Source organism: Triticum urartu, chromosome 3, assembly GCF_003073215.2.
Source record: "Triticum urartu cultivar G1812 chromosome 3, Tu2.1, whole genome shotgun sequence".
In the NCBI taxonomy this organism is placed as follows: Eukaryota; Viridiplantae; Streptophyta; class Magnoliopsida; order Poales; family Poaceae; genus Triticum; species Triticum urartu.
The window spans coordinates 690422589-690450503 of NC_053024.1; positions in this window are offsets into that span (position 1 = coordinate 690422589).

Consider the following 27915-nt stretch of genomic DNA (forward strand, 5'->3'; position numbering starts at 1 on the left):
ATCATCGAATCATCTGATGATGCAGGTGCATAGATCATAGTTGCAAAGAAGTGCTACGCCAGGAGTATATATACGACAAGTGGCCGGAGTGTCAGGCCGCCCAGGTGTACCAGTTTCCGGTTTCCGAGCGACAGGCAGTAGTTAGTTTAGGTTCACGCTAATGCGAGAGAGGGATACGAACTCATGTTCTCAAAGTGATAGCTCTTCTCACGTATATCATTGTTTAGATGGATGACGATGTATTTGCAAGTAACCGAGACTTGTATCGCTATTTTCGAGATGATGATGAGAGACCACTTTGTGTTGGATGATGATTATGATGATGACATGATTTGATGAGACTAATTGTATGTATATGCTATGATTACATTTGTATGTGTATGATATGCTAAATATTATTGTATAAAGCCTATTCAAATACAAAACAAATAAAAAACAAATATGCAGGAAAAAAACTAATAAATAAACTAGTAGTAGCGAGGGGGGAAATTTAGCAGTAGCGCCTCCTCACCAGTAGCGCGTCCCAGCAAACAGCGCTGCAGATAATATCAGTAGCGCTGAGGGAGTCCTGGATTAGGGGGCGTTCAGATAGCCGGACCATACCTTCAGCCGGACTCTTGGACTATGAAGATACAAGATTGAAGACTCCATCCCGTGTCCGGAAGGGACTTTCCGTGGCGTGGAAGGCAAGCTTGGCGATACGGATATGAAGATCTCCTACCATTGTAACCGACTCCATGTAACCCTAACCCTATCCGGTGTCTATATTAACCGGAGGGTTTTTGTCTGTAGGACAACATACACATCAACAATCATACGATAGGCTAGCTTCTAGGGTTTAGCCTCCTCGATCTCGTGGTAGATCTACTCTTGTACTACCCATATCATCAATATTAATCAAGCAGGACGTAGGGTTTTACCTCCATTGAGAGGGCCCAAACTTGGGTAAAACTTCGTGTCCCTTGTCTCCTGTTACCATCCGGCCTAGACGCACCGTTCGGGACCCCCTACCCGAGATCCGCCGGTTTTGACACCGACATTGGTGCTTTCATTGAGAGTTCCTCTGTGTTGTTGCCATCAGGAAGGATGCCTCGCCCCGTCTTTAAAGACGACACCATTGCTAAGGGAGCTTTGGCTTTCGGCCAAACCCTCCGGTAAGGTGGCTTTCTTATGACCGCCCGTTCGGCTTCTGCGCCGACGATGACCTCTCGAGCCATCGAAAACAATCTTCATGTCAACTCGGAACTCACCGAGCAGTTAGATCCAATAGAGCTCTCCTCCATAAATGAGCTCTTGGATCGCTTCGCCGCCCTGGGAGTTGCTACGGATTACGACCAGATTGGGCCTAAAACCGATCTGAGAGAGATTAACTCTCCCCAAGTCACCCATCACGTTGCCGTGGTAGAGGGACAGTGCGCGACCCTTCATCTATCTTAAGGACTCGTTATGTCCGGATTCCCGATACCTCCAAGCCGGATACCCGCGGAGGGGAGGATATCACTCAAGACCTGAACTTAGAGTCAGTCGACGGGCTAGATTCATTAGACAACATCCAGAATCCAAATTTTCGAGTTCAGAAATTCCTCGGCCTCTGAGCCTTAGATGGGGTGAGGCTTCAGATTTAATTCCACCCACCCACCCCAACATAAGCGATCTATCCAAAACCAGGCAAGAACCCGATGAAACAGTAAATCATTACTGGGCCAGATTCCTCCTGGTTAAGAACAGGCTAAGGGACTGCCGCGAGGAAGACGCAATCTCAATGTTCTGCAATAATTGCACGGACAAAGGAATACTCAACGCCATAAGTCGCCGTGATATTACACGCTTCGCTGACTTGGCGTCCATTGTACGAAAGTACTGTGCGATGGAAAGCGCCTGGAAAACCGAAATAAAATTTTGGGACAATCCGGCCCTGAATACAAACCCAGTCCGAAATAAAAGGGTGCATCATCACCAGTCACCTGGGTTAAGCACTAAAAAGAAAAAACCCTCTATAGGGCGTGGAACCGTACTGGAAGGGTGGCTTAATGGACCCTGTAAAATTCACAGTACAGAGGACGCCACACCAACTCACAGCCTCAGAGCATGTTGGATACTCTGGCAGGTGGCCAAAATCGACGAAAATCTCCTAATTCCGGAGGCCACAAAAAGCCACCCCAGAGACACCAATACGGTATTAACAGTCTTCGAGACTTTCACATCAAATAATATGCGAAAAAGGACACTCCGCAGCCTTGCCGAATTCTACCAAGTAGCAACAATAAACCCATGGAGTGACACGGCTATTACCTTTAACACCAGTGATGAACCTAAATTCCGAACAGCCCGAGCACCAGCCGCATTGGTCCTCAGTCCAATAGTGGACGGCTTTCGTCTTACCAAGGTACTCATGGACAGCGGCAGCGGATTGAACCTCATTTACGAGGAGACTCTTCAAAAAATGGAAATAGACTGGAACCGCATTGAGCGAAGCAGCACAACCTTTAGAGGAATAATCCCCAGTCAGGAAGTGCGCTGTATAGGAAAAATCACACTAGATGTGGTGTTCGGCAAGCCGGATAATTACAGGTCTGAAGAGGTCACGTTCCAGGTGGCTCCGTTCAGCAGCGGTTATCACGCTCTGCTAGGGAGGGAAGCGTTTACAATCTTCCATGCAATACCCCATTACGGGTACATGAAGCTCAAGATGCCCGGGCCTAACGGGATCATCACTCTCGCTAGTGATCCGGACATTGCACTCCGCGCTGAAAACAAGACAGCCGCACTGGCCCTCGAGGCACTATCCGAAGCCCTAGCGGCTGAGGAGCTGACTGCGCTGCGGTCTACAGTGAATAGGGACAACGTGGTACTCGACAAAAGATCCAAGTCCACCTCCTTTAAACCAGCGGACGAAATAGTCAAATTCCAACTCCATCCAACGGACCCTAATAAAACAGCTTCCATCGGGGCGCAGTTAAACCCTGATGTCGGCGCCGCATTGTGAGAGTTCCTACGAGAGAACTGGGACATTTTCGCCTGGCACCCTTCACACATGCCAGGAATCCCACGCAGGCTGGCTGAGCACAGCTTACATATCCAAACAGGATTCAAACCTGTCAAATAGGCTCTTCGGCGTTTTTCCGAACCTAAGAGACAGGCCATGGGAGAGGAGCTAGCAAAGCTATTGGAGGCGAGATTCATTAGAGATATAAAACATCCGGACTGGCAAGCAAACCTGGTGATGGTACCAAAGAAGGACAAGTCCTGGCGCCTGTGTGTTGATTTTAAAGACCTTAACAAGGCTTGCCCAAAGGATCCCTTCCCCCTCCCCCGCATCGATCAAATTATCAATGCTACCGCAGGACACGATTCGTTGTGTTTCCTCGACGCATATTTTGGCTACCATCAAATCAAGATGGCAGAACTAAACCAAGCCGCAACGGAATTTATCACACCATACGGGCCATTCTGCTTCAACACGATGCCCTTCGGGCTCAAAAACGCCGGCGCAACATATCAGCGCATGATTCAGACATGTCTGGCAAGCCAGATCGGCGAAACAGTGGAGGCATATGTAGATGCTGTGGTCGTCAAAACAAGACATGTTGAATCTCTAGTAGACGACTTGAGGCTCACATTTGATAACCTCCGAACATACGACATCAAGCTCAACCCGGAAAAATGCGTTTTTGGCGTTCCAGCCGGAAAGCTCTTGGGCTTCATTGTATCCGCTAGAAGAATTGAAGCAAATCCAGCCAAGATCCGAGCTCTGTCGCAACTGGATATCCCAAAGGACCTCAAACAAAAGTTAACCAGATGCGTGACGGCTCTAAGCCGCTTTATCTCCCGCTTGGGAGAAAAGGCCCTACCCCTTTACCGCCTCCTTCGGCGCACCGAACACTTCAAATGGACGGACGCAGCCACGGCCAGACTCGACGAAATAAAAGCCATACTGGCAACAAACCCAGTCCTGGCCGTGCCAAACATTGGCAAACAAATGCTATTATACATTGCAGCAACACATCAGGTTATAAGCGCAGTGCTCATCGTCGAACGAGAAGCGGACGGACACAAATTCCCCCTTCAAAAGACGGTCTATTATGTGTCCACTGTCCTCACTCCCTGCAAATCACGGTACCCGCATTATCAAAAGATTGCATACGCGGTATTCATGGCATCCCGGAAGCTACGACACTACTTTCAAGAGTGTTCAATAACGGTAGCCTCAGAAGTACCACTTAACGATATTATAAACAACCGTGACGCAACGGGCCGGATTGCGAAATGGGCCATCGAGCTCCTCCCGTTCGACATAACTTATAAGCCACGACGAGCCATCAAGTCACAAGTCTTGGCCGACTTCGTCACAGAATGGACGGAGGCCGAACTCCCTAAAGAGTACGGCACATATTCAAATTGGATCATGCATTTCGACGGCTCCAAGATGTTGGCCGGACTGGGGGCTGGCGTCGTTTTGACGTCCCCCACAGGAGACACAGTTCAATACGTACCACAGATTATGTACACGGACTCCAACAATGCAGCCGAATATGAGGCATTTTTACATGGTCTCCGGATGGCAGTATCCATGGGCATCCAACGCCTAGAGGTGCGCGTGGACTCGAAGCTCACAATATCCCAAATAAATGGAGACTTTGATGCCAAGGATCCAAAAATGGCAGCTTACCGCAACGCCGTCCTAAAAATGTCAGCTCGGTTCGAGGGGCTTGAATTTCACCATATAGCCCGAGAAAATAATCAGGCGGCAGATGTCCTGGCACGCATCGGCATAAAACGCGATGTAGTCCCCCCCAACATCTTTTTGGAAAGGATGTTCAAGCCATCCGTAGCATGGGAAGGGGAGCCGAACAATAACAGCCCGGACCCAACCGGCCTGCCCGACACCGAACATTCTAACACAATCGGAGGCTCTGGCATTGAAATAACACCTTCAGCCCACGTAATAATGGCCGTCATCGCCCCGTGGACAAAACCATTCCTCGCCTTCCTTACTAGACAGGAACTCCCCGAGGACCAAAATAAGGCACGCTGCATAGTGCAGCGATCCAAAGCCTACAGAGTCCACGAGGGAGAGCTTTATAAGAAAAGCACTACCGGAGTCCTTCAAAGGTGCATCTCCGAAGAGGAGGGGCGAAATCTCCTGGCTGAAATTCATGCCGGACTCGGCGGTCATCACGCTGCAGCCCGGTCCCTTGTAAGCAAGGCCTTCCGTACAAGCTTTTATTGGCCGGCGGACCAGGCAGACGCTCAGGATTTAGTCCAACGATGCACCGGTTGCCAGCTATTTGCAAACCAAACCCATATGCCACCCACCGCCCTCCAAACCATCCCCATTACTTGGCCCTTCGCGGTCTGGGGGCTTGACATGGTTGGACCCCTTAAAGGTGGAACCCACAAGCAAAAATACTTACTAGTCATGGTGGATAAGTTCACCAAATGGATAGAAGCCAAGCCTGTTAAGACAGCCGAATCCGGACCGGTGATAGACTTTATATCCGGGGTTGTACACCATTACGGCGTCCCCCATAGCATCATCACTGATAACGTCACGAACTTCACGGGCGACGAGGTAAAACTCTGGTGCAAAAACATGGGCATCAAGCTCGATTATGCTTCCGTCTATCACCCACAAACTAACGGCCAGGTCGAACATGCAAATGGTCTTATCATGAGCGGCATCAAACCCAGATTAGTGCGGTCCCTCAAGGAATCTAACACGCACTGGGTATAGGAGCTCGACTCCGTACTCTGGGGGCTGCGGACCACGCCGAATCGCACCACCGGACACACACCATTCTTTATGGTGTACGGCGCAGAGGCAGTTTTGCCTTGCAACATAATTCATGACTCACCTCGAGTGCGCATGTACGAAGAAAGAGAAGCCGAGCTCGATCGGCAGGACAGCTTGGACGCATTGGAGGAGGAGCGCGATGTGGCAAAAGCCCGTTCCGCATTCTATCAACAGCAGGCTCGAAGATACCAAAGCAGAGAAGTACGGGCCAAAAATTACAACGTTGGCGAATTAGTTCTACGACTACCGGACAAGAAAAAGGACAAACTCAAGCCCAAGTGGGAAGGTCCCTTCATAATTGACCAAGTCCTGACTGGTGGAGCGTACCGCCTATGGGATGCATCAGATAACCGACTCGAGCCAAACCCATGGAACGCAGCCCGTCTCCGAAGATTCTATGCCTAGCGTCGGACTCTGTGTTCGTCTCCTTCCTCTGTCCATTCTTTATATTTTCTGTCTTACATTTCTCTTCTTCTCTCTCTCTCTTATAGCCTCCGCGCTCATTAAACCTGGGGTCTTCTTTAAACAGAAGCTTATTCATGCGGGCTTCATGCCCAACACATGTGTCACACTTCTGCATGTACCTTTTATTCACCATTATATGCATCGATATGACGTAAGTTTTGGCCAAGCTGGGTTGCCTGGCTCCTGTGCTTACCCCTAGATTCCCGATTGTTCGGCTAGGTGGTAAAGGGAGCACCCCTGCGATTGTTACTACCGGGTCAGCCGGACGTGTACCTCAGACTGGATGAAGCCGAAAGCTAGCGTTCTTAAGGGAATATTCGGTTGGTGAGCTAAAGATGATCTTCTTTTTTTATCTATACGCCCCCAGATGTTTTTCCTGCGTTTCTTTTCGCAGCATGGAAATGCACCTTAGGGCATGCCTCCCAGGGAAAGGAACCCCTAACGGAACTATTCTCCCTGGAAGATGTTTCTTACTAACCATGTAATATAACATACGTAGTCAGGCACTTGTCTGTTCACGCCCTAATGACCCCTACGCCTGGTCTCCATGCATTCCCCGGTTCCTATATAACCGCATGGGAATTCAGACACACTCTGGACCGTCAGGTCCCGAGGCTGAAGCGAAAAGGTCAGCCATGACAAATGATCTACAATCCGGCTAGAAGGCATTATAAATGTCAATTAAATTACATAGTCATTTCGACTGGTTGTATTCCTCTTCAATACCATCTAACAGGCTGTCTAATTTACAATCCTGCTGGGAATACTTTGCGGCCAACTCTACTTGGCCGTATACTAAGCTTACAGGGATCTCCTTCCCATCGGGCCCTACAGGACCGACCTCGGCCATGTGGTTGGGGTCAGCCTTTGCGTACCGCGTCTTCACCATGGCCCAGGCCTCCCTAGCGCCTTGATGGCAGGCTGATATCTTCCACAGTCGGAAGCGCCGTCGTGCTCCCTTTAGCTTCTCCGCAAGCTCTCCAAGCCCTTCGGGCATGGAGATGGATGGCCACAGGGCCTGGGCGATGCCTCGCATCGCCTGCCGAACTCGATCGAGCAGTTGCGAGAGCTCGGGAAGAAGGTCACCCGTAGAACCGGGCATCTCCTCTGCAGGACGACCTATTAGCACACCTACAGACATTGCTCTGTTAGTCGACTTCCCTGCCGAACTTTCTTTCAAAAGGTTCGTTCCAGCACTTACTAAATATGTCGTGCCGAAGCCGCTGATTCTCCTTCACGGAGTCTAACAGCTGGGCACGAACATCTTTCAGCTCGACGCCCAGCCTGGTGTTGGCATCTTGGAGAACATTCTTCTCCCCCATCACCTTCAATAGCACCCTCTCACCAGCCTGGCGTAGGAGGTGTTGCCTTTCCGGATTCAATCTGGCGCCATCTACAATTTCATTTGCCAGATTCGCACCAAAGCCGTGCTTCGCAAAATACTTATCTTACGAAGTGTAGATTACTAGAGGGGGTTTCCTTAGGCTCCCCTGCTGCGGCTAGTGCAGCCTCCAGTTGGGCTTTGCACTCTTCCAGCTCCTTGGACAGTAGGGAATTCTTTTCTGTAAGAACCTACATATCAAATGATCCTTAAATCAGTTATTCTAACTGTTTCAAGTCTCGGGGGCTACTGCTATATATATATATTTACGAAAATTTTCTTACCCATATGTCTTTTACAAATTGCTCCGTGGCTCTGGCTAGACCATTTTGGGCGGCACGGAGGTGCGCATCTCCCGAGTTGAAGGCATCTAACGCCCTTGGGAGAAACAAGCGTCGCGAAGAATTTTCCGGCGACGCCTGTGGTTCATGGCACTCTCCACCTCAGAGTTGGTGGCAGACAACCCGTCCACATCCTCCGTCGGAGGAGCGTCTGGCGCGCGCCTTGCATTCGCCTCCGGACCAGGCTTTGGAGCCTGGCTGGTGGAGGCGTGATTGGCAGCCTCTCCGGGTATAGTCCGGTGAGATCTCTTTGTCCTGAAGAGAGCGCGAGTGTCAATGTGCCTCGAAGGTATAACACCTGGGATAAGGGGGGGCGCCATACCTTTGCGCTCACGCCTCGGTCCGGACTGCACTTCTTTTCGGCCCACGGGGCCCCACGGCCCCTTGTTGGCTTGTCGCCGCATGTTCGGCCTTCCGCCTTAAAAACCTCCCCTGCAAAGTTCGGTTGCAATCAGGAAACTAAACATGAGTGGGCGGACACCTATTCGGGGTACTGGGACTTCGATCTCACGTACCTGGGGCGTCAGGATTAGCCCTGGGTTATCGGCCGTAATGGCCACCAGGCGTTGTCCTCGCTCAATTGATGGAACACTCCATCAATCAGGTCCACAGATATGTCCGGATCCTCTTGAGAGGCCGGGTCGAGGGACCGTCCTGGGTCCTCGGGTTGTGGATGAGGGCTGCTTATTTCCTTAACAGCCTAGCACAGTTCCTGTGTCAAAGTCATCAGACTGAATATTTAACAATGGGAATACAAAACGGATGGACTAGTAAATACGGCCGCTTACCCAGCTCGGGGGATTGTGCATGGAGAATCCACCCTGAGGGTTGACGCGGAGAAATTCCTCCTCTTCTCCCTTATACAAAGTGGACAAGATCTGTAGTAGAGCGGCAGCTGAATCCGGCCCCTTACGACCGTAGCGGGTGGCGTCGTCATCCCCGTTGAAGTCCCACATGGGGTGGCTTCTATACTGAAGCGGCTGCACCCCCCGCATAATGCATTCGGCCATAACCCCGATCATGGTTAGTCCAGAATGGGCTAACAATCTTATTCGGCCCATCAGGTAAATGATGTCCCTGTCACTTTCCCTCTGAGGGCTCCGTGGGCGCCAGCTTAGGCGCTTCTTTAAGGGAGCACTGTTGAATTCAGGGAGGCCGATCCGGACAGGATCCGGCAGCGGGACGTCTTCTATATAGAACCATTCCGAGGGCCAGTCTTCGGGCGCCTTCTTTGGGGTTCCGGACAGATATCCGGTCCCGGCGATGTGCCACACTTCGGCTCCGCCCACCTGATACATTAACCCCTTCTTAGAACGGGGCACGAGGCAAAATAGCTCCTTCCACAGTCCGAAATGAGCTTCAACACCCAAGAACAGCTCGCAGAGGGCTACAAAGCCCGCGATATGCAATACTGAGGCAGGCGTGAGATGATGTAGCTGGAGGCCGTAGAACTCTAGCAGCCCCCGGAGAAATGGGTGGATTGGAAATCTGAGCCCCCTTATTAAGTAAGGGACGAGGCACACCCGCTCCCCTTTGGAGGGATTAGGGGCATTCTCTTCTTGCTCTCCGCCGTTGTAGATGGCAAGACCGGCTCGAACCGGGACCATATAGGCCGGGGGGAGAAATCCCTTGGTCTGGAGCGTCACTAGCTCGCTATGCGGGGTGGAACATCTCTCCCAATATCTAGGCTTAGGGCTGGAAGGGCGAGGGGAGGAGTTGCGACGGCTGGCCATGGTGGAATGGACCTTTGTCGGATGTGCTCTGATGAACACTCGCGGATGGGAGAAGGTGTGGATTGGATCTAAATCCTCGTCTCCTTAAATAGGGCAGCTCATTCACGCGGCAAGGGGTGTGAATGTAAAAACACTCAGACTTCTCATATTCGTTTGACACGTGGGAAGCGGCCATTATTGGGCATAGAAGCCAAGGAGCGCAACATCTACAAGAAACCAGACTTTATTCAAACAGGTACACGGAATTTGGAGGAGAACCCGCCTTGCAATGCCGAAGACAATCTGTGCGCCGGACTCATCGTCATTGAAGCATGGTTCGGGGACTACTGAGGGAGTCCTAGATTAGGGGGTGTTAGGATAGCCGGACTATACCTTCAGCCGAACTCCTGGACTATGAAGATACAAGATTGAAGACTCTGTCCCGTGTCCGGAAGGGACTTTCCTTGGCGTGGAAGGCAAGCTTGGCGATACGGATATGAAGATCTCCTACCATTGTAACCGACTCCATGTAACCCTAACCCTATCCGGTGTCTATATAAACCGGAGGGTTTTAGTCAGTAGGACAAAATACACATCAACAATCATACCATAGGCTAGCTTCTAGGGTTTAGCCTCCTCGATCTCGTGGTAGATCTACTCTTGTACTACCCATATCATCAATATTAATCAAGCAAGACGTAGGGTTTTACCTCCATCGAGAGGGCCCAAACCTGGGTAAAACTTCGTGTCCCTTGTCTCCTGTTACCATCTGGCCTAGACGCACAGTTCGGGAACCCCTACCCGAGATCCGCCGGTTTTGACACCGACAAAAGCCCTTTCCCAAAGAGCGCTACAGCTATTCATGTATAGCAGTAGCGTGGGACAACAGGCGCTACTGCTATACGTTAGCTATAGCGACTTATTAGTAGCGTCGGCACCCGCGCTACTGAGAAGCCCAAAACCCTCGCTGCTGCTAGGCTTTTCCCTAGTAGTGGCAGGAAAATACTTAGAGATAAAAGTATCTTTGCATTCGTTCCATGAATCAAGACTATTCTTAGGCAAAGACGAAAACCAAGCTTTAGCACGATCTCTAAGCGAAAAGGGAAATAGTTTCAATTTAACGACATCATTATTGACATCTTTTTTCTTTTGCATACCACATAAATCAACGAAGCTATTCAGATGAGTAGCAGCATCTTCGCTAGGAAGGCCGGCAAATTGATCTTTCATAACAAGATTCAACAAAGCAGTATTAATTTCACAAGATTCAGCATCGGTAAGAGGAGCAATCGGAGTGCTAAGGAAATCATTATTATTGGTATTCATGAAGTCACATAATTTGGTAGTATCTTGAGCCATCGCGACAAACAAGCAATCTAACACACGAGCAAACAAAAAGCAAGCGGACAAAAAGAGAAAATATAGAGGGAGGATAGAGAGAGCGAGGGAAAATAAAACGGCAAGGGTGAATTGGGGGAGAGGAAAACGAGAGGCAAATGGCAAATAATGTAATGCGAGAGATAGGGATTTTGATGGGTACTTGGTATATTGACTTTTTGCGTAGACTCCCTGGCAACGGCGCCAGAAATCCTTCTTGCTACGTCTTGAGCTTGCGTTGGTTTTCCCCGAAGAGGAAGGGATGATGCAGCAGAGTAGCGTAAGTATTTCCCTCAGTTTTTGAGAACCAAGGTATCAATCCAGTAGGAGCCCACGCTCAAGTCCCTCGTACCTGCACAAAGCGATAGCTACTCGCAACCAACATGATTAGGGGTTGTCAAGCCCTTCATGGTCACTTATGAGAGTGAGATCTGATAGATAGAATATTTTTGGTATTTTTGGTATAAATATGCAAAGTAAAAAGTAAAGGCAAAGTAAATATCAAAACAATATAAAAGTGATGGAGATTGATATGATGAGAATAGACCCGGGGGCCATAGGTTTCACTAGTGGCTTCTCTCAAGAGCATAAGTATTCTACGGTGGGTGAACAAATTACTGTTGAGCAATTGATAGAATTGTGCATAATTATGAGAATATCTAGGCATGATCATGTATATAGGCATCACGTCCATGACAAGTAGATCGAAACGATTCTGCATCTACTACTATTACTCCACTCATCGACCGCTATCCAGCATGCATCTAGAGTATTAAGTTAAAAACAGAGTAACGCTTTAAGCAAGATGACATGATGTAGAGAGATAAATTCATGCAATATGAAATAAAGCCCATCTTGTTATCCTCGATGGCAACAATACAATACGTGCCTTGCTGCCCCTTCTGTCACTGGGTAAGGACACCGCAAGATTGAACCCAAAGCTAAGCACTTATCCCATGGCAAGAACTACCAATCTAGTTGGCCAAACCAATTGGATAATTCGAAGAGACTTGCAAAGATAACCAATCATGCATAAAAGAATTCAGAGAAGATTCAAATATTGTTCATAGATAGACTTGATCATAAACCCACAATTCATCGATCTCAACAAACACACCGCAAAAAGAAGATTACATCGAATAGATCTCCACAACGGAGGGGAGAACTTTGTATTGAGATTCAAAGAGAGAGAAGAAGCCATCCAGCTACTAACTATGGACCAGAAGGTCTGAGGTAAACTACTCACACTTCATCGGAGAGGCTATTATGATGTAGAAGCCTTCCGTGATGACGGCCCTCTTCCGGTGGAGCTCCGGAATAGGCCCCAAGATGGGATCTCGTGGATACAGAAAGTTGCGGCTGTGGAATTAGGTTTTTGGCTCCTGTTCTGATCGTTTGAGGGTACGAGTGTATATATAGGAGGAAGGAGTACGTCGGTGGAGCACCGAGGGGCCCACGAGGCAGGGGGCGCGCCCTAGGGGGGACGTGCCCCCACCCTTGTGACCTCCTCTTTGATCCCTTGCAGTAGGGTCCAAGTCTCCTGGATCACGTTCGGTGAGAAAATCACGTTTTCGAATATTTTATTCCGTTTGGACTCCTTTTGATATTCTGTTTATCCGAAACACTGAAATAGGCAAAAAACAGCGATTCTGGGCTGGGCCTCCGGTTAATACGTTAGTCCCAAAAATAATATAAAAGTGGAAAATAAAGCCCAATATAGTCCAAAACAGTAGATAATATATCATGGAGCAATCAAAAATTATATATACGTTGGAGACGTATCACTAATCACATGACAACACGCAAATAATATCCTAGTAGTTAATATCCGCATGCACTTAATATACTTCCAAATTAACGTGCATTGCACGTACACACTGACTAGTGCTACTAGTACGTGAAACTGGTGTCGTGACTTGTGAACACGTCCAGATATGGTCAACGGCAACATCGCCGGCGAGTTCTTCCTATTTGCCCGTGCGTCTAAACGCAGAAGGGGAGGAGAGAGAGAGAGCACACATAGAACCCACCAGTAAGTGAAGGCGAATAGTACTAAAAATAATATTACATGTTATCCATTAATTAGGCTGTGGTAATATAAAAACATTATGTGAACAAAGGGGGTACAACAAACATTGCTATTCTACGTATGTTGCCTATTGACGTGCGGCTTGAAGGCCCGGTCGCATGTTCGATCCTCGTCCTTAATTTTTTAATTTGTATATGGGTCCAAATTTGTTTCATGACATGCGGGCCCCTCGGTGTGTAGTTTGTAGCACTTTAATTTGTGGGTCGAAATTTTTTCCATTCCAAGTGGACTATCGGTGTGTAGTTTCGTAGCTTATTTATAATAATTAAAGAGAACAACATAGTTTTTTGAATAATACCATGGTGCGACATTGAAGGTGAGAAAGGACGTGCGAGAGAGCGATGACCGAGCCAGAGGGAAATTAACTAGGGGAGTTTCGTGGGTTGCAACGGTGTTTGGAGTAGTTGTGGGCCGAATGCTACGAAAATATAATCTAAACCGACTGGAATAAATGCCTACACAAATTAATCCAAGGTTGGAGTGCCCCTCGCAGTGTAAATAGTTCCGGCTTTGCGAGGGATGGAGAGGTAGTAGCCTCAACGCGTGGAAGATGCAGTGTGAGAAAGCGAGGTCAATCGAGAGACATATAGATAGAGAGACAAAGTGAGTGTGGTCCGACATTCATTGAACAAATATATATGCTCTGGAGAGTGATACGTCTTCGTCGTATCTACTTTTCCAAACACTTTTGCCTTTGTTTTGGACTCTAACTTGCATGATTTGAATGGAACTAACCTGGACTGACGTTGTTTTCAGCAGAATTACCATGGTGTTATTTCTGTGCAGGAGCAAACGTTCTCGGAATGACCTGAAACTTCACGGAGCCACTTTTCAGAAAATAAGAAAAATACCTGCAAAAGATGAAGGCCAGGGGGCCCACCACCTCTCCACGAGGGTGGGGGGCACGCCTGCCCCCCTAGGGCGCGCCCCCCTACCTCATGGGAAATCCAAGAGAAGAAATCATCACGGTTTAGGATACGGAGCCACCTCCAAGCCCTAAAACCTCTCGGGAAGGCTGATCTGGAGTCCGTTCGGGGCTCCGGAGAGGGGAATCCGTCGCCATCGTCATCATCAACCATCCTCCATCACCAATTTCATGATGCCCACCGCCGTGCGTGAGTAATTCCATTGTAGGCTTGCTGGACGGTGATGGTTTGGATGGGATCTATCATGTAATCGAGTTAGTTTTGTTAGGGTTTGATCCCTAGTGTCCACTATGTTTTGAGATTGATGTTGCCATGACTTTGCTATGCTTAATGCTTGTCACTAGGGCCCGAGTGGCATGATTTCAGATCTGAACCTATTATGCTTTCATCAATATATGAGTGTTCTTGATCCTATCTTGCAAGTCTATAGTCATCTATTATGTGTTATGATTCGTTAACCCCGAAGTGACAATAATCGGGATACTTACCGGTGATGACCGTAGTTTGAGGAGTTCATGTATTCACTATGTGTTAATGCTTTGTTCCGGTTCTCTATTAAAAGGAGGCCTTAATATCCCTTAGTTTCCGTAAGGACCCCACTGCCACGGGAGGGTAGGACAAAAGATGTCATGCAAGTTATTTTCCATAAGCACGTATGACTTTATTCGGAATACATGCCTACATTATATCAATGAACTCGAGCTAGTTCTGTGCCACCCTAGGTTATGACTGTTACATGTTGAACCGCATCCGGCATAATTCTCTATCACCGATCCATTGCCTATGAGATTTCCATATATTGTTCTTCGGTTATTTACTTTCCCGTTACTATTGCTATCATCACTACAAAATATAAAAAACATTGCTTTTACTATTGTTACCTTTTGCTACCGTTACCAATGCTATCATATTACCTTGCTACTAAAAACTTTGCTGCAGATATTAAGTTTCCAGGTGTGGTTGAATTGAAAACACAGCTGCTAATACTTGAGAGTATTCTTTGGCTCCCCTTGTGTCGAATCAATAAATTTGGGTTGAATACTTTACCCTTGAAAACTATTGCGATCCCCTATACTTGTGGTTTATCAAGACTATTTTCTGGCGCCGTTGCCGGGGAGCATAGCTCTATTCTTTGAGTCACTTGGGATATATATCTGCTTATCATTATGAAGAACTTGAGAGATCCAAAAACCAACATCTATCCCTCAACTACGAGGGGAGGTAAGGAATTGCCATCTAGCTCTGCACTTGATTCACCTTCTATTATGAGTATGTTTGCGACACCTACACCTGCTTCTGCTATTCGTTCTGATATGTCGCATGTTATTGATGATGCCACTTCTGCTATGCATGATACTTATGACGAAACTACCTCTATGCCTGATACTACTGTGCCACTTAGTGATTTTCTTGATGAACAACTTGCTAGGGCTAGAGAAATTGAAAATATTGAATCTGATGATACTGATGAAAGTGATGATGAAGAATAACTTGTTATTCCTAAGGGTTATGTTTTTGATCAAGAAGCTTATTTAGCTATTTGAGCTTGCAAAAATAGAAATGAACTCAAAAGGTTATTAGCTAAATGGAGTAAGCAATCTCTAAATGCTAGAATGAAACCTGACCCTGCTTTTGCTACTTCACCTATCTTTGTTACTCATAAGGATTATGAATTCTCTATTGATCCTGATATAATTACTTTGGTTGAATCTGATCCTTTTCATGGTTATGAATCTGAAACTGTTGTGGCACATCTTACTAAATTGTATCATATAGCCACCCTGTTCACTAAAGATGAGAGAACTCGTTACTTTTATATCCTTAAAATATTTCCGTTCTCATTAAAAGGTGATGCTAAGATATGGTTTAATTCTCTTGATCCTGGTTTTGTGCATAGTCCCCAGGATATGATTTATTACTTCTCTGCTCAATATTTCCCTGCTCATAAGAAACAAGCTGCTTTAAGGGATATATATAATTTTGTGAAAATTGAAGAAGAGAGTCTCCCACAAGCTTGGGGGAGGCTTCTCCAATTACTTAATGCTTTGCCTGATCATCCTCTTAAGAAAAATAAAATACTTGATATTTTTTATAATGGACTAACCGATGCCTCCAGAGATTACCTGGATAATTGTGCTGTTTCTGTTTTCAGGGAAAGAACACCGGATGAAGCTGAAATTCTATTGAATAATATGTTGACAAATGAAAATAATTGGACACCTCCGGAGCCAATTCCTGAGCCTATTCCTAAACCAACTCCGAATAAGAGGGGTATTCTATTTCTCAGTCCTGAAGATATGCAAGAGGCAAAGAAATCTATGAAAGAAAAAGGTATTAAAGCTGAAGATGTTAAGAATTTACCTCCTATTGAAGAAATACATGGTCTTAATTTACCGCATGTTGAAGAAACATATAATCTTAATCCTTTACCTATTGAAGAAACTCATGGTCTTGATAACCCGACACAGGTAGTAAGGTAAATTCTCTCTATAGATATGATAAAGCTGAAATCCCATTTACTAAATTTGCTAGCCCATGCTTAGATGAGTTTGATAAATTTATGGCTAAGCAAGAAGATTTTAATGCTTATTTTGGTATACAATTGAAATACAATTCAAATATGCTTTAACACTTGGGTGATTATATGTCTAATGTTAAAGGTGAACTTAAAGTTACGAGTAAACATGCTTCTATGGTTACCACTCAAGTAGAACAAGTACTTAAAGCTCAAAATGATTTGCTCAATGAATAGAACAGTAAATATAATGATAATGTTGTTAGAGTGGCTACTAGAACTGGTAGAATGACTCAGGAACCTTTGTATCCTGAAGGCCACCCTAAGAGCATTGAGCAAGATTCTCAGAGAAATAACATAGATGTACCTAGTTCTTCTAAAAAGAAGAAAAAGAAAAATGATAGGACTTTGCATGCTTCTAGTGATCCTATTGCTGAAACATGTGAGAATCCAAATGATATTTCTATTTTTTATGCTGAAACTCAATCTGGTAATGAACCTGAAACTAGTGATAATGCTAATAATAATTTTCATGATGATGCTTAACCTAGTAATGATAATGATATAGAAATTGAACCTGCTGTTGATCTTGATAACCCACAATCAACGAATCAACGTTATGATAAGAAAGACTTTGTTGCTAGGAAACATGGTAAAGAAAGAGAGCCTTGGGTTCAGAAACCCATGCCTTTTCCTCCCAAACCATCCAAGAAAAAGGGTGATGAGTATTTTGAGCGCTTTGCTGAAATGATTAGATCTATCTTTTTGCGTATGCGATTAACTGATATACTCAAAACCAATCCTTATGCTAAGTACATGAAATATATTATTACAAATAAAAGAAAGATACCGAAAGCTGAAATTTCCACCATGCTTGCTAATTATACTTTTAAGGGTGGAATACCAAAGAAACTTGGAGATCTTGGAGTACCCACTATACCATGCTCCATTAAAAGAAACTATGTTAAAACTGCTTTATGTGATCTTGGAGCCGGTGTTAGTGTTATGCCTCTCTCTTTATAGCGTAGACTTGATTTGAATAAGTTGACACCTACTGAATTATCTTTGCAAATGGCTGATAAATCAACTACTATACTTGTCGGTATTTGTGAGGATGTGCCTATTGTAGTTGCAAACGTTACTATTTTAACGGACTTTGTTATTCTTGATACTCCCGAGGACGACAGTATGTCTATTATTCTTGGAAGGCCCTTTTTGAATACTGCAGGGGCTGTTATTGATTGCACTAAAGGCAATGTCACTTTTCATGTTAATGGTAATGAGCACACGGTACACTTTCCGAGGAAACAACCTCAAGTTCATAGTATCAACTCTATTGGAAAAATGCCATCGATTATATTTGGAGGTTTTGAATTTCCTCTTCCTACTGTCAAGAAGAAATATGATATGATATTCTTATTATTGGGGATGTGCATATCCCTGTTGAGGTAACATAGTGTTATTTGAAATTTCTCTGGTTCCATGTTATTCGGAATGAGTTTGTTAACAAGACTTGATCAACCTTGTTAGTGAATTCCTTTTGATGATCATGAGATGGATGAAACTAGAAGGCACAACCTTCTGTACCCTCCTTTTACTTTCTGTTATTTATATTAAATAAACTAAAAACAAATATTTTTCTATATGTTATCTAATTATCTGTGCAATATAAAAATACCTCGAAAATAAAAGTTCTCCAAATGCCCTGAAATTTAAATATGATTTTTCTAGAATATTTGAGAATATTTGGTACTGAGAACATAGCAGGGGGGTCAACCACCTACCCACGAGGGTGGAGGGCGCGCCCTACCCCCTGGGCGCGCCCCCTGCCTCGTGGGCCCATGGTGGCCCTCCTCCACTTATCCTTTCACCCATAAACTCCTTCTTCCTCTCACAAACACGAATATCTAGCTCAAGAACGAGTTCTAGCTCACTTTGCTGCCATTTTCGATCTCCTTGCTCAAAGCACCTCTCACAAAACTGCTTGGGGAGATTGGTCCTTGGTATGTGACTCCTCCATTGCTCCAATTAGTTTTTTGTTCTAGTGCTTTATTCATTGCAAATTTATGCTGCTTAGGTGACCCTGTTCCTGAGCTTGCATGTCAAATTTATATGGTCAAAAGTAGTTTTGATGCATGATATAGGCTCTAGGCACTTGTAGGAGTAGTTGCTATCAATATTATTGAGTTTGGTTTACTTTTATTTTGAAGTTACTAAAAATTTCAGAATTTTTCAGAAAATGATGAGGAGACTTCTGTGTGGCTCATCGAGCCAAAGCTCGAAGGAAAAGGCACCAAAGCCTAAGTATAATCTGCCTCGCACCGCGGAGATTCGGGCGTGTGAATGGCCTTCTGATGATTTCTTGCGAGCAGCCGGGATTTATGAAGATTTTCATGAATTGGCTAAAAATGCAGGCCTCACCGCTTTCCTCCACGACCAATGTGATTAGTATCTCTTACTCACAAATACCTTTGTGCAAAACTTTCATTTCCATTCTAGGAGCTCACCACCTACGGTGGAGTTTCATTTATATGATGAGCATAAGGAGATGTCACTTTATGATTTTTGTCAGGTTTGTTTAGTCCCTTTTGAGGGCAAGACAGAAGAACCACATCACGATGATGTGGAGGGGTTCATTGATACTACCACTATAGGGGAAACAAGGAAGATTTCCGATGCACGAATCAATAGCATACATTTTCCTGTTTTATGTTACTTTGCATTATTTGCTAGTCGTTGTTTAATTGGTCGCGGAAACTGTGGAAACCTTAGTATCCCTGATATTATTATTTTGCTCCATGGTTTATACGGTGATAACTCTGTTAGTATGGGCGGCATTATTGCCAAACGGTTAAGTCTGAACTGTACAAAGGGACACATATTTGGAGGCATCTATGCTTCACGCCTAGTTGCAGATTTTAACATACCTATTAGGCATTATGAGAAGGAAGAAAAAGTGTTGCCTCGTGTTTATCTAGATTATAAACGTATGGTGGCACATGATTTTATTGTTAAGAATAGGGAAGGAGAGCTTAAATATCAATTGTTCTTTAATAAACACCATCCTGAGACTATTACCCTGCCCGCTCCTTCTTTGTTTGATTTATCTGTAGGCACGTACCTTGTTCCGTTGAAGGCTATTCACGCCTACCGGAACCCTGCACCAGCTGAGGAGCCAGAGCCGGAACCACAAATTGATCCTTCAAGACAGTCTAATTATCAGTGGGATCCGGAGATGATTGTCAGCCGGTGGCAATCGGAGTCTTCCTCTTCTTCTTCTCTATACGACCCCAACTATTATTATGGATATCCGTCAGGCCAGCCGTGGCCATAGACCAACTTAGGCCAAAAGCGTAAGCTTGGGGGAGTATGTATTTCCCACTGACATTACATTTATGTTCACACACTCATTGCTAGATGTCGGTGCTCATACTTTTTCATTGTATCATCCATGCTAGTTTATTTTCCTTTTTATGCTTTCTTCTTGTGTGTTTAATAAACCTTAAGAAAAACCAAAAAATTTAGTTCTAGCTTTTAATTAATTTACTTTCCATGCTTGTAGTAGTAATTAAAAAGAAAACCCAAAAAGATTTCATGTTCTTCTTTTGCTTGTTGGGAGCTTTCCTGTGTAAATAGTTTTATTACTTTTCTTTTCTTTGGGGGTCGATAGGAGAAGACCATAATTAAATTGTTGAAGTGGCTCTTATATGCATTATTGTTGATCTGACAAAAGAGCCCATATTGCCTTGTCTTCTCTTGTTTATTGAATGCTTGCAGATTCTAGCTTAGTCCAATGCACGTGCACTATTATTATTATCCACATCGTTCGGTCGTGCAAGTGAAAGGCAATAATGATGATTATATGATGAACTTATTGAGATGAGGAAAGCTGGTATGAACTCGACCTCTTTTTTGTAAATATGATTAGTTCATCGTTCCTGATTCAGCCTATTATGAATAAACATGTTTGCAATGACAACTAGAGATCATAGTTTCTTATGCCAAGCTCGATTAGCTATGAGTTATAATGGTTTACCTTGCGTGCCAACATGCTATTAAAATGGTTATGATGTAGTATGATAGGGTGGTATCCTCCTCTAAATGATTTAAGTGACTTGACTTGGCACATGTTCACGCATGTAGTTGAAACAAAATCAACATAGCCTTCACGATATTTATGTTCATGGTGGATTATATCCTACTCATGCTTGCATTCGGTGTTGATTAATTTTAATGCATGTTCATGACTGTTGTCGCTCTCTAGCTGGTCGCTTCCCAGTCTTTTGCTAGCCTTCACCTGTACTAAGAGGGAATACAGCTTGTGCATCCAAACTCCTTAAACCCCAAAGTTATTCCACATGAGTCCACTATACCTACCTATATACGGTATCTACCTGCCGTTCCAAGTAAATTTGTATGTGCCAAACTCTGAACCTTCAAATAAATATCATGTTTTGTATGCTCGAATAGCTCATGTATCAACTAGGGCTGTCCGTATCTTCCATGTTAGGCGGGTTATTCTCAAGAGGAGTGGACTCCGCTCCTCACTCACGAGATAAATGGCTGGTCACTGGGATGCCCAGTCCCATGCTTTATGCAAACTAACTCAAAATAATTGCAAACAAAACTCCCCCTGGGACTCTTGTTAGTTGGAGGCACTCGTTGTTTCGAGCAAGCCATGGATTGATGCTTGTTGGTGGAAGGGGGGGGGTATAAACTTTACCATTCTATTTGGGAACCGCCTATAATGTGTGTAGCATGGAAGATATTGCCATCTCTTGGTTGTTATGTTGAGAATGAAAGTATACCGCTCAAAATATTATTCATCTCTGTTTCAAAACCGAGCTCTGGCACCTCTACAAATCCCTGCTTCCCTCTGCGAAGGGCCTATCTATTTACTTTTATGCTGAGTCATCATCCTCTTATTAAAAAGCACCAGTTGGGGAGCACCGCTGTCATTTGCATTCATTATTGTTAGTTTACATTGAGTATGACTTGACTGGATCTCTTTTACCATGAATTACAATGTCTAGTCAGTCCTTGGTCTTTAAAGGTGCTCTGCATTTATGTTTTGCGGTCTTAGAAAGGGCTAGCGAGATACCATCTTGTTATATCATATTATGATTGTTTTGAGAAAGTGTTGTCATCCGAGATTTATTATTATTGCTCGCAAGTTGATTATGCCATTGATATGAGTAAACTTGAGACCTAAGCGTTATTGTGAATGTGGTTAGTTATAATCTTTGCTAAAAACTTGAGTGCTGGCTTTACATATTTACAACAACAAGAGCAAACAGAGTTTGTAAAAGTTTTTCTTTATCACTTTCAGTTTATCAACTGAATTGCTTGAGGACAAGCAAATGTTTAAGCTTGGGGAGTTGATACGTCTTCGTCGTGTCTACTTTTCCAAACACTTTTTCCCTTGTTTTGGACTCTAACTTGCGTGATTTGAATGGAATTAACCTGGACTGACGCTGTTTTCAGCAGAATTACGATGGTGTTATTTATGTGCAGGAGCAAACATTCTCGGAATGACCTGAAACTTCACGGAGCCACTTTTCAGAAAATAAGAGAAATACCTACAAAAGATGAAGGCCAAGGGGCCCACCACCTCTCCACGAGGGTGGGGGGCGCGCCCCCCTACCTCGTGGGCCCCCTGTTGACTCTCTGACTCCAACTGCAACTCCATATATTGAGTTTCGAGGAGAAAAAATCAGAGAGAAGAAATCATCGCGTTTTATGATACGGAGCCGCCGCCAAGCCCTAAAACCTCTCGGGAGGGCTGATCTAGAGTCCGTTCGGGGCTTTGGAGAGGGGAATCCGTCGCCATCATCATCATCAACCATCCTCCATCACCAATTTCATGATGCTCACCACCGTGTGTGAGTAATTCCATCGTAGGCTTGCTGGATGGTGATGGGCTGGATGGGATCTATCACGTAATCTAGTTAGTTTTGTTAGGGTTTGATCCCTAGTGTCCACTATGTTCTGAGATTCATGTTGCTATGACTTTGCTATGCTTAATGCTTGTCACTAGGGCCCGAGTGCCATGATTTCAGATCTGAACCTATTATGTTTTCATCAATATATGAGTGTTCTTGATCCTATCTTGCAAGTCTATAGTCACCTATTATGTGTTATGATCCGTTAACCCCGAAGTGACAATAATCGGGATACTTACCGGTGATGACCGTAGTTTGAGGAGTTCATGTATTCACTATGTGTTAATGCTTTGTTCCGGTTCTCTATTAAAAGGAGGCCTTAATATCCCTTAGTTTCCGTAAGGACCCTGCTGCCACGGGAGGGTAGGACAAAAGATGTCATGCAAGTTCTTTTCCATAAGCACATATGGATATATTCGGAATACATGCCTACATTATCTCAATGAACTGGAGCTAGTTCTGTGTCACCCTAGGTTATGACTGTTACATGATGAACCACATCCGGCATAATTCTCCATCACTGATCCACTGCCTACGAGCTTTCCATACATTGTTGTTCGCTTATTTACTTTCCCGTTGCTATTGCTATCATCACTACGAAATACCAAAAACATTGCTTTTACTACCGCTACCTTTTGTTACCGTTATCACTACTATCATATTACTTTGCTACTAAATACTTTGCTGAAGATATTAAGTTTCCATGTGTGGTTGAATTGACAACTCAGCTGCTAATACTTGAGAGTATTCTTTGGCTCCCCTTGTGTCGAATCAATAAATTTGGGTTGAATACTTTACCCTCGAAAACTATTGCGATCCCCTATACTTGCGGGTTATCAGAGAGATATTGTCCGACTGAGCTTTTTGGCAAGTGTGAGGGTTGTAAGATAGAGCTTGAGAGATGATCCAGTCACAGACGTGTAAATATATTTTGTGCGTGGGAGGAAGCAAGGTCAACCGATCACATAGGGTCGCCGTGCGATCGAAAGAGTGAGACGGGTTGTAGAGAGTGACCTAGATAGACGATGTGCATGAGAGAGTATACAATGTGAATAGGTCGAATTGGGCTGAAACATGGTGATATATCATTTTTGTCCGAGAAAGAGTGATGTCAATCGAGACACACGGAGAGAGAGAGAGAGAGAGATTGAGTGAGCATGGCCCACCATGAGGTCGAAAGAGTGGCGGCGGCTTGGATGGACTAACCTAGATAGACAATCTGCGTGAGAGAGTATAGAGTGTGTCGATCGAGGCCCGAACAGGGAGATATATCATTTGTGTGTGAAAGAAAACGAGGTTAAACGAGACTCAGATAAAGAGAGCGAGATTGAGCGAGTGTGGCCCACCGTGCGGAAGAAAGAGTGAGACAGTCTCGAGGGAGTGACCTAGATATACAACGTGCGTGCGTGCGCACGAGAGGTTGGGGGGCTAGATAGGCAATGCATGTATTTAACGCAAGAGGGTGAGAGGGAGAGGGGGAGAGAGAGAACTCGGCATGGGGTGCAATGGCGGGTGTGTGAGGTAAATACATTTGGTAACAGAGTGGAAAAAGGGGTTGTGTAGTTGAGAGACTTAGAGATCGAAACATGGAGAGAAAGAATGAACATGTGTTGGAAACCGATAGCTTCCTAAGGTGGTTAGGAGAGGAAGATTGACCGATACAGGAAGTATGTTGCGTTTGTGCGGGGGGGGGGGGGCTAAAAACAACATTTGAATGTTCATAGTACGAGACTTAATATCGATGTTTCAATTTGGTGTACATTGTAATATTTGAACCGAGGATCAGGCATACGGGTAATTATTTCAAATTCATACCATACTAAGTTTCGAAAAGTTGACATTGACTCAGTTTGTTGTGCTATTTTGTAGGTCATATGTTTGAATCCATCCAAAAGTTTTCTCACTACCATGGTGTTCATCATATACATATGAATTTGTATTAAAAAAGTAGCATGGATACAGTGAAATGAGAAATCCACGTTAGAATTGGAGATCGCTACGTGACACACACTCTAATTCAAATAACTAACTACATGACACACACTCTAATTCAAATAACTAATTATGTGACACACACTCTAATCCACGTTAGCGTGGGTACCGTTTCGATTTTTTTTCAAATAACTCCTCATTAATTAATTTATAGTACTCCCTCTGTTCACTTTTATAAGACCTTGAAGACATTTCAGACAATGTGCAAAACTATTCATTTTAAGTTGTCTGAAACGAGTTACAAAAGTGAACGGATGGAGTATCTCGTTTCGAATAACTAATTATTGCATGGAAAACATGGGCATGGTAATAGATACAGATTCGTTTGCAAATGAAAGAAGATTCGTTTGCATTCTCAAATGTAGGCACACCAGGCAGACCAGGGTCGTGTCGGGGTGGACGCTGCTACGGTGCCTTAAAGGCAACTGCCTTTGGGTCACTGACATGTGGGCCAGCCACCTGTTGGCCCACATGTCATGGACACACAGGTAGGTGCCTTAAGGCACCTGAAGCATAGTCATGTCGGGGTGGTCGCGTGTGTTGGACGGACGCATAGCACCCAGCCACCCACCCCCCCCCAAAGGACGACGACAATATAAGTTCGCGCTTCTTCCACGTTTCGGATTGAAATATCTGGCGGCTCCAATTCCAGCCCTGCAAAATCTCTCTTCTCCACCGTCCCCTTCCGCGCCCAGATTGCTCAAATCCCTAATTCGCCTACAACCCTCGAATTGCCCCTCGTCTCGTCTCTTTCCCCACCGTTCCCCACCTCTGCGTCGGACAACGATGACGAAGACGACGACCATGCTTCACCACCGCACCAAAGCTACCTCATCTACGCCCTCGTCCACCGCACCGAGAGGTCCACCGACAACGTCGTCCGCCGCAACCGACGTGCCTCACAGACACCGAGTTCCACCTCATCAGGTGCGCTTCACCAACGCCGTCTCCCAGCTCACCGGGGCTACTTCACCGAGCACATCGTCGCACCTCCGCCCCCCGAGGCCGTTGGGGCTTCACCAACGGTCTTGTCCACCGCATCGTAGCGCTCCGCTGCCACTCAAGATCTGCATTCGTGCATGGCCAGCCGACGCCAGCGCATCACCCTCAACGGCTCTGAAGTGACCCGCACTCTAGCTAGGCGAGCATGCCCAAACGCCGGCACGAACTAGGTATCCACACATCACTCCCTTGTGCACTGTTCTGATTTTTGGATATCCTTTCACTACTCTCTTAGCTTACACGCCTATGCAACTTTGACTTTAACTCTTATTTCTTCTGGAGATATCATCTAAAACAAGCAAATCCATTTTTAGCGAAGCATGACGGCGCTACGGGATCCGGTACACATCTAGCACACCCGTATAACCTTGTAAGTATCTATCCTCCGGTACAACATCAAGGTCGATTCCTCTTATTTGATCAACCATTCGCCGTGTCAAAAATGCAGAGGGGGATGCAAGGAGCACAAGGACTGCATATCCAAGCAAGTGGTAACATGGACTTGTACATGAAACATCCCAAGCGCAAATAGAGCTGCAGTGAGCCTGTACAACGAGCTAGCGTAAGTCCCTGCATTTCATTTAATTCGTACTGGCATTCGTGTATGATTTGTGTGCAGTGGCTGATCCACGAATTCAAGTTACCAGGGGCGAACATTTAACTTAAAAAATACGAAGGCACTTGCACTCCGGAAATCAACATAACTTGAGAAATGTGAAGCTACATGCACTTTGAAAACCAGCTAATGATCCAAAGTAGTTTAGATTATAAACACTAAATGATGCAAGCACCAAAAAACACAAAATGCAACATAGTGTACAAGGACTACAAACATGGTCTGTACCTGCTTGAATTATTCGTTCTCTGGCTGAAAATATTGAAGTGTAATTGCACGTATAACCAGTGCGCAAACTGCATATCAATATATCTATCCTGAACAAGTATGCCAATAGTTTCAAACAACAGATTAGAAAAGTATTTATGCTATGTTGTCATGATACGGGGACTTTCTGGTAGATGGCCTCGATGTTTCCTCAAGCTATGAAAATGCACTATAATTTGCTTGTCATCAATGCCTACAAATCTCTGTCTCTCTCAACATAGTAGATCATCATTAGACACTAAATCCTTCAATAATGAGCTTGCAAAATGCTTGCATTAGATCCCTCATTAGACACTATATGTTCATCACCAGGAGCATGTAAAATGTTTGCATCAAATCCTTCATTAGCAGTATGTTCATTAGACACTTCAGGCTAAAGAACAACATGAGCTTGTATGTTTGCACCGGAAACTTGATTAGATACATCAGATTCAGTCAGTTCAGTATTGATTGTGGGAGTTATAAAATAAGTAGAAATTGGTTTCATTTTCTCATAGATTCCCTACATACAAGCAATTTTACAACACCGTCGGGTTTAACTATTGGCCAGAAATTGAAGAGTTGAATTAGATATAATTAGGGATGTGATGTACCTGCTCATTGCGCATGCTACTCTTGCAAGATGCGACTGTCCGTTTGCGCAAGCTCGATGCCATGCCCGTGCTACCGCCGCTGCCTCCCACGCAGGCTACACCCAGGGTTGGATCTTCATCTTCTCGTCCTTCCGTTCGCTTGAAGCCCGGCGACCGCCCTCCAACGAGGGCGCGAGGAAGTGATATGTCGGTCTGTCCAGCGGCGGCTAGATTAGGAGCGAACCAGACTGGAGGCTGGAGTGAATGAATTGGGATTTTTCCTGTTGTCGGTCGATATGGGAGGTGCTCGTTTGGGCCGCGAGCCTGCTATAGGGCCTGTCTTGCACTTATGTTATTGGCCCATCCAAATTGAAACATTTTTCTTCATTTTTTACATTGCCTGCTCGTGCGTTGGGACGAACAAAACTAGAGTGCGCCAACCTGGACGACTCAAACTAGGTGCACACTTTCCAGCCACCTGAGGCGGCCGCCCATACCAGCCCCTATGCTGGCGTCGCCCCTTTTTGCGTGTATGATTGGATAGTGAAACATATTCCAGTGGTGCTTTTGATTTACCCACATACTGGTTGAACTGCTTGTTTCTATTAACTGAGTTCGCCAATAATGTGAAGGATGCCAGTCTTTTCATCCTATTGTAGATTGCTTAGATCTCGATATGCCAAAAGTAATCGCATGAAATATACAGTAAAAGCCAGTGTGATGTGTTTGGCTACAACTAGTCTGACTACACGTCCTCATATAACATATCAAGGACGCACCATCTTACCAGATTAACCATTCGACTCACCTATGCAGTGTGGGAAGAAAGAAGTATCGGGACTGCGTATCCAAGCAATTGATGCCATGGACTCCCTCGTACAACCTTGTAAGCGAAAAAGAAGTTGCAGTGTGCCTGTACAAAGA